This window comes from Cupressus sempervirens, chromosome 11 (genome assembly GCF_028749045.1).
Source record: "Cupressus sempervirens isolate cs-2001-9-10 chromosome 11, ASM2874904v1, whole genome shotgun sequence".
NCBI classification, from domain to species: Eukaryota; Viridiplantae; Streptophyta; class Pinopsida; order Cupressales; family Cupressaceae; genus Cupressus; species Cupressus sempervirens.
Window position 1 is genome coordinate 369,836,362 of NC_143128.1, and position 9,254 is coordinate 369,845,615.

Genomic DNA, 9,254 nt, shown 5'->3' on the forward strand with positions numbered 1-9,254 from the left:
CAATGATTGAATACCTTTAATAGTGGGAGTGTTGCAATGTATGCTCAAAATGCTACAATGTATGCTCAAAATACTCTCGACAGTTCGAGTTTAGGGCTACACTAGAAATCCAAAATGCTCCAAAATGCTGCACTAGAAATCTGAAATGCAACTTATCAATGTAATTAATAATGTCTTCATAACAACATGTGGGTTAAAATGGAAAGACAAATCAAATTCGATAGTATTTTAAAACCTAGGGAATGAAAATTAAACTCATAAACATGTTTAAACCTCATCCTCAACTATCACCTTGATAAGAAATATAAATTAGACCCTTAACAATTGTAACTTAAATGTGCTCATACCAACCATAAGTAGAACACTAACTACTTCCACAATTCCACTTTCATATAATACCCTTTGGCCTCAATACCTGAAATAACATAGAAAGGTTTTGAATCACTAGTGCAACAATGAAGCCACTTCATAAATCCCACATCAAACTATAGTCTTGTTGTATGAAACGTAGAAGCAAATGACACCATTAGTACATGCAACCTTAGAACTTGAAAACATATAAACATTCTCTTACTGTTAACCTAACTCCATCTCATTCAATGGTAGTGTGATTGTAACTCGGTTATACCCACTAGAAATTCCTTAGTGAGAGAGAGAGAGAGAAAGAGAGAGAGAGAGAGAGAGAGAGAGAGAGAGAGAGAGAGAGAGAGAGAGAGAGAGAGAGAGAGAGAGAGAGAGAGAGAGAGAGAGAGAGAAATCCTCATGCACTTATCTCCTTGGACATGCAGAGTGGCTCATTCCCTACCAACCCTGCCCCCAATTCAAGTAGTAGGGGTATGCACCTCTCTCCCTGGTCGATTAGTAGATATCTATCTCCAACCCCAATGACCCTTTACTCTATAGGGCTATATGTGGGAAGAAACTCACTAGGTGAAGATTGGATGTCTGTACCCAGTAAACAAGAGGATGTAAATGCTCAACTAACCGTGTTTGCCAAAATGCTCAAAAGTGAAATGTAGCTCAACTTACGTTCAACACTTTTTTTATTATATCTTTATGTTGCCATGTTGGTCACAATTGAGACCAACACATAATAGAAAGCATTGGTCACAATTGTGACCAACATGGGAATGCTATTAAAAAAAACAAAAGGTTCCTTTATAATGATGACCAACCAAGCAATTTATATTTGTGGTTGAAATTTAAGGTCAAAATTTAGGGTTAAATGTACTAGTGATACATGACACGCTATTCAGTCTGCTTGACTAGTAAAATTTGGAAGCTATAACCCTTACAACAAATTTAATCAGTGGATAAAAAATATTTGTAATTGATAGACCTCGTACATTCCACTCAACACCTATGTTTGCCTCAATTTCCTCTCGACTTTGACATCACATGGTTTTCTTCTTATCAAAGGTTGGATAGCCCATAACTCTGTGAATCATTTTCTTCATGATCTCAATGGGTCCATTCTGTAACCAATACTTCATATCATGGATTCTGCTCAAAACAATTTTAATCCATTCAATCTTGAAATTTCTCAAAAATTCTAGGGCACAAGTTAACCCTTTCCTTTCAACAACTTCAAATTTATCCTTCAATATTCCTTTATTACATAACTTCTTGTATGCTTCTCTTATCTCATAGTCTCCTACTTCTCTGATCTTACACATAAAACAACTCCTAACATCATGGATCATAATAAGTTTGGGTGGTATTGAGGATAACACACCCATTGGATCTTCTTTCATTGCAATTTCTGGAATAACATGAAACTTTGGTGGAGGACAAGTGTCACTCTTCACCAATTGGATTTTACTAACCTCTTGGCTCATTCCAGCAATAGATGAAGCTGCCATATCCTTTGTTAGGGTTTGAAGTCTTTTCTTTCAGTCCAAATCTTCAGTTGTTCAAGCTTCTCATCCAAATTGTTTTTAAAATCTTTTGCTAGTCACTTAAATTTCAAAATCACTCTATGCTCTTGAAATCTGCATGTAAGGTATGATATAATGTCTTCAAAATTTGATATGTACCTTCTTTTGATCAATTTTGGGTCTCCATTAATGTTATGTACTCAGGTAGGTGGAAGCCAGATGTCTCAGTTGATATTGGTTCCTTTGAATTGGTTCTTTACTTTACAACTCAATCTCTTCCATATCACTTAGTCTCTACCATTTTACTTCTGAAGTGCTCAGTCCATGTTACAATTCTTGGTCAACATAGACAATTTTTATTGATGTTTGACAACCCTTCATAAATCTATTCTTATGCATCTTCATATATGCAAATATGAACTTTGGTACATTTCATGTAAGGAATTGATGTATAATATATCAATTGAATATATAGTTCCATACATACCTTTCTTGCTTATTTTGAGATGACATGATCACCTTTTCCATTGGATTGGGTGACCTCAACTCCATTTGCTCTACTATTTCTATCTTCTACTTTATTTTCCATTTTTGATTCATTTCCTTCTTTATTCACTCAATGTCTACTTTTCCTTTGCCTTTGTCTTTTTTTGATTTTATAAATGTACTTGAGTCCTACAATTCTTTCATATATGTCCAAATTGATGGAATTTGGAACATGCATTGTTAGGTGCATAATTCTACCTCTAATTTGTCCAATAGCATTTTATCTTAGATCTACATTCATATGCTCTATGCCCATAGTTTTGAAAATTATAGCAATATCCTTCAAATCTAGGTGTAGTAGATGCATTCCTCATTTTTGACCTGCACTCATGTATTTGGTGTCCTTGTTTCTTGCAGTAAAAATAGTAACTAGTAAACTTAGGTTTAGGATTTTGAATACTATATTTGCTTCGACAAATGTTTGTAGTATGACCAAGTTTTCCACAATGATAGCATGTTCATTTGTCCTTTGATTTTGCATTTCTCAACACTCCATTCTTGGACAATTCTCCTCATTGAGTATATAAATGTCCTAAGCCATCGGTACTGTTAGATGACTTCACAAGTTCTTGAAAGTATGTCATGCCTGATCACTACTTTGGGTTTTTCTGCAAATTAGGACCTTGTGTTATAAGTTTCTTTCTGATGTTATGTTTGTAATTCTGAAGAACTTGGTTATATTACTGCCTTAGAATCACGAATCTGATGCTGAACGTATTTTCTGTTTTGAACTATGTTATTAGAAGTGAATGAGATTTAGGATTTTATGATTTGGAACTGGCATATTAATGATTTCATGTTGATTGGGTATCAATTATGTTTATTATGTTTCAAACTCATTGTAAACAGCATTCTGTTTTATATTGTATGTTAACTTGACATTGCAATGGTAATATGTCGTATGCATTCAGAACTCATCCTTGTACTTTCATATACGTGACTATAAAGGGATTAAATACTTATATTTGAAAAAGGGTCTAAACACCCTAAGTTGAGATTGGCATTAATATTTTCTATTATGTTTTTAAAAAGGGGGTTTTATATTTCTTAAATGGCATAGAACCCTAAAAGGGTATCGAATGCCATGAATGAGGAAAAAATGCTCATTGTGTTGAAAGCCAAATTCATGGTGGTGGACTTGGTACTACTGAATACATGGCACTGTGATTCATGTGGTGTATTGTATGCTTGTTATGGGGATTTATGGCACCAAAGGTTTAGTTGGCCATTTCGTGTTGTGAGTTGGGTTTTTTGAAGATTATGGGCTGGATACTGGGTTGCATTGCTCTATTTAGTTTACATCTATGTTCTTGTTGCGGAGGTATCAGCATTATTAACGGTGTTGGTTGGAAGGGAAACTTGCTTATGTGGTTAAGCTCGATGGAGATTCTCATCAGAGGTTGTCTGTTATTTTGTTGGGTTCTTTAGTTTCACCCCATTATGAACTCATTTGTGAGTTATGTGTGTTGGCATTGTAGAGATTGCTTACCAGTTTTGACTTGGCTTTTGGGGCTTTGGCATCGAGTTGGATTGCAGAGCACTTTTCATCTTTAGTTTTCATGTAGGGGCAATTTCTTACCCTACTCTCTCTTTGTTTGAAATTGCAATGTTATTTCATTTACCATAACGTAAATGGTTATCTGTTTTACATATTGTGAATGTACATTCAAGGATGGGTATATACAGAGCATGGCACTATGTGCGATGCTTAGCTCTGTATATATCCACCTTTGAATGTGGATTTAGGGAGAAATTAAATTGGGTGTTGCTATATGTATATAATTGTTTGGGCTTTGCCCTAACCATACATTCTATCACCAAGTTGAACCCAGTTAGAGTTTCATGTATGCGACAATATATGTATGCAAGTGTTTAAGTTATGTTTATGGGTATTGGGCATTGACAGGGCCGAGCTCTATGGAACCCATATTTTAGAATACTTGGATATAAGTGGTTTGGCCTCCGTCACAAGCTTACATTAGGTTGCTATCTAATGACTGAATAATGGCACAATCACTCTGTTTTATGATAAAAATGATAAAAATGAGGGTTATGTCATTGTTTTAAAAGAAAATAGAATGTTTGAATCCTATAGCTCAATTATTATATCTCTCTCTCTCTCTCTCTCTCTCTATATATATATATATATATATATATATATATATATATATATATATATATATATATATATATATATATATATATATATATATATATATTAAAAAAAATAGTAACGTAGCAAACAGTATGTGACATTTATTGGTAATTTACATTTTGTCAAATAGTTAAAAGGAAGCTCGATTCAAATAGGAAATTCTTTGTGACAGCATAAAATAACCCATAAATTATAATGAAAATTGAGTTATAAATAACTATTGGTTTTGGAATTGTTCGCAAATGAATAAGGCATTATATTCATAAGCATAGACATAGATAGATGCTGATATATCGACAAGATCATTATGTGAACATTTTGTGTGCTTCTTATAGCTTAGGGATTTACATCCTTATTACTTCTGGTTATTGGCATGATGTAGGTTACTTTGCATATTTGTGAAGTGTATTTTGATTTAATCTCAGATATTATATTTTTATATGCTGATTGTAGTTAAAACTGGGTGGTATCTTGTTGTTGAACACTGGTTAAACTTCAATAGACACTTGGATATTCAGTAACATTGTAGATAATCTTTTGTTAGGCATTGGCTGCACTTGGATTTAGTAATGTTTGATTTTACTATGAAGTGTCTTAATAAGCATTTACAGATTGTTTTGAAATAAGATGTTTGAAACAGAATCTTGTTTTATAAAGATGTATTTCTCTTCATAAATGAAATGGAAAGTTGTTTTAAGTTATGAGACAAATTATGATATATGTTGGTGATATGTCATTTAAAAACAAGAATATCATATGTACATTGTATTATTATCTTGGCCAATTTGAAGGATAAGCTTAGTTTTTTATAATAGTAGAGATAAGTAGTACATTACTACGACTGGTAAATATCATTAAACTGATTTAACAGTTTAGTTATATTTACGAGATCGTAATATTGTAGTATTTATTTTCATTGTTAAAATAACCTAAGTTTACTTTCAAGATTGGTAGTAGAAGATGAGATTTTAAAAGATGAAGAATGTAATGTCATGTGAAATCTGACTGTTATTCGTTGCATGTGCATTCTTAGAATATCTGATTGATGTGTATTTTAAGGATAGTTGTAATGAACATATATCGAGGTGGCTGAATATTAATTTATCCTATTCAGTTAATTTAATTTAGTGATAATTTTAAGATGAATTGAGAGGGTTAATTATAAATAAAAGATAATTGGCCTTACCTATGACTTAAACTAGTAAGGTTTAGTACGGAGAACAAGGCAAGTCTCTATTGCGTCTTTTCACAAATACCATAGAGAATTCCACTATGTGTTGTCTATGAGCTCACCATATACAGATGCAGTATCTTAGCACCATAGTGATGACACCTTAGTATATATATGATTCATTTACTAGCTATTCTTAGTGAGAGTTTAATTTTGCATTGTTAAGAAGATGGTTACTTCTTGCATATTAGTTTTAGAATTGCACTATGTTATGAGGTTCAGATATCTGCTTTATGGTTTTATATATGTTTATTCTAACATGTATGCAGGTGGACTACACTTTTCAACTCAGTGTGTACTGAGCCCTCTTTGTGTTGTGTTGCATTTTTTGTGTATGTTTTAGGTGTTCAAGTTGAATAACTAGTGATAAGGAAGACTGTTGAAGTTACTTCTTGAAACTGAATTTGTTACTTGTAGAGTCCATATGTTGGGACCTAGGCATCTAAGAATAACATTGTACTTCATTATTGTACTGAACTCCTTATGTATTAATATCATTATGGAATTTTTTTTTGATGACGTCTTCTTCTATTATGAGGTTTATGAATTAAGAATGACTCAATCATTGTTCATATTCTTGTAAAAGATGATTAATTAAAAAAAAAGTATTTATGGTTCTTTATGCTTGTTCATGGTTTTATATTTATTTATTTTTGTTTTAGTTTAGCGTTACAATTTGGTATCAGAGCGAGGTTAGAATAACTAGGACTCTTGGGTTATAGGGTTTTTCTTGTCTTCAATGCATTAATTAATAGTTAATTGTTTTTAGGTTGTTATCATGCCTCCTGTCACTAGAGGAGCTCGTGGTCGTGAAATTCTTGATGATAATATTGTTAGTAGAGGTAGAGGTAGGGGTAGGGGCCGTGGTAGAGGTCCTAGGCACTAGAGAATTGTTGGGGATGATCAGTTTGATCAAAATGCTGGGGCTGAAAACAACCAGGATAACCAGGTAGATCAAGCTATGGTACTCCAACAGATACTGGAACATCTCGATAATATTGAGACTAACAACCAGATTCTTGGTGGGGGAGAAAATGTGAGGGTACCTCTTGTGCAGGGTATTAACCTTCTTGTAGAGGATGATCCAATGGCAAGAGCTTAGCTCAAGGATCTTTCCAAGGTAAAAGGGCCATTATTTTATGGTACAGAATAGGGTACAACAGTAGAGGCTTGGCTGCTGAATATTGAGTGGTGTTTTATCTTACACCGTTACTTGAGTAACATGAAAGTAAGATGGACAGTTATGCATTTGAGGGGATTTGGTTCCTTGTGGTAGGAACAGGAGTTGGAGAAGCTTGGCATTGATATCTCTTTAGTTACTTGGGAGCTCTTTGTAGAGTGTTTCAAGGAGAAGTTCATGTCAGAATATTGGCGTTAGGCCCGTGCAGAGGAGTTCTTTCAGATTATGCAGTCTGGCTCTACAGTGGAAGCTTATGAACATAGGTTCTACGAGCTTAAATTTTTTTTTTGGGTGGGCAAAAAATGATAAGGCTATGATACAACATTTCATTAGGGGGCTTATGCCCAAGATCGGGGAGGAAGTGAGAACTTTCAGACCTGTGTCTATGCAAGAAGCTTTGGAGTGAGCAAAGCTGATTGAGATGAAGTCTGGCTATCATGGGACATCATACAAGACCAGCATGGATCTACCTACCCCAAATGTCAGTAAGAATCAAAAGCCTCCTTAGAATAGTTCGAAATCAGGATTTTTAGTTGGGAAATTCAAGAAGAGGAAGTTTGATAAGAACTCCAAGGGTTTGAAATGGCCTAGACCATCTCAACCACCTCAGAGTGTGTAGAGTAATAATCCATCTCCTAGTCTTTCTAGTCAAAACATGGGATTCAGGAAATCTGTTGAGTGCTATCATTGTGGTCAAATAGGTCATTACCAGTCTCAGTGCCCTAACTGGGACAAGCCGAAGGTTGGACCTAAGCCAGCAAGGTCTGAAGTGATAGTTGGTGATTCTTCCAGGTTCCACCATGTTTTTGCTACCCTAGATCAGAAGCAGGCCAAACACCAGAACACAGTTATTGAAGCTCAAGGTAATACTCAAGGTATGAAAGTATCTATCTTATTTGACTCTGGAGCTATAGACTCATTTATTTCTTCTACTTTAGTTGTATATAGTGGAATTCCTATGGTTAAGGAAAGGAATAGATGGCATGTGGAGTTAGCATTAGGTTCTAGGGTGAACGCTGATATTGTTGCTCCTGACTGTAAGATTCAAATGAAACCTTTTACTACTTCAGTGAACCTTAGGGTTATACCTTTAGGATCGTATTACATAGTTTTGGGAATGGATTGGTTAGAACAACATCAAGTGGTTATGGATTGCAAGGATAAGACAATCACTTGTTTGGATGATGTTGGATTAGCTAGGGTTATTGTTGGTATCAAGAGACCAATCTCTTTGTGAGCTATTTCTGCCAAGCAATTGGCAAGATGTGCTCGAAAAGGTTGTAGTTTGTTTTCAATATCGATAAATGACTTAGAAGATTCCATGGTTAAAGGTTCTTCTCTTGATCATCCAGTCTTGCAGAGTTTTTCAGATGTTTTTGTTGAAGAGATTCTTGGAATACCTCTGAAAAGAGAAATTGATTTTTGGATCGATTTAGTGCTAGGAACGGAACCAATTTCCAAGACTCCATACAGAATGACAGCTCAAGAGCTGGTTGAACTTAAATTTCAGTTGGAGGAGCTTTTGGAGAAAGGTTTGATTCGTCCTAGTGTATCACCTCGGGGTGCTTCGCTAATCTTTGTCAAAAAGAAAGATGGCTCCTTGAGACTTTGTATAGACTATAGATAGTTAAACAAGGTCACTGTTAAGAACAGGTATCCTTTTCCTAGAATTGATGATTTGTTTGATCAAGTCAAGGGTTCCCATGTCTTTACAAAGATTGATTTGAAATCCAAGTATCATCAATTTAGAATCCAGGAAGCTGATATTCATAATACAGCTTTTTGCACCAGGTATGGGCACTACGAATTCACAGTAGTACCTTTTGGGTTAACAAATGCACCTTCTATTTTTATGAGCCTAATGAATGTTGTACTTAGAAATTTCCTAGATAAGTTTGTTGTGGTTTTTCTGGATGATATTTTGGTATATTCTAACACTGCTGAGGAGGATGACCAACATTTAGAGAAAGTTTTGGAATGCCTTCGTAGGAAAAAACTGTATGCCAATCCTTTGAAGTGCAAATTTTTCAAATCAGAGATTTGTTACTTAGGTCATATCATTTATAGGGATGGAATTTTTGTAGATCCATCCAAAATTCGAGCTATTGTAGATTGGCCAGCACCTACGAATGTGTCTGAGGTCCAAAGTTTCATGGGCTTAGCAAGCTATTACCGCAGATTTGTGTCAAACTTTTCTAGAATAGCGCATCCTATCATGTCTCTTCAGAGAAAAGGGAAGAAGTTTGTGTGGATAGAGGAGTGCGA

The 9,254-nt window shown here is 34.7% G+C and overlaps 1 pseudogene; it reads right to left on the reverse strand.

Annotated features, from left to right (window-relative positions):
* The window catches only part of LOC149529613 (protein TOPLESS-RELATED PROTEIN 2-like), a 56,407-nt pseudogene extending 54,545 nt beyond the window's left edge, over positions 1 to 1,862 (reverse strand).
* Positions 1,863 to 9,254: the final 7,392 nt, after the last annotated feature.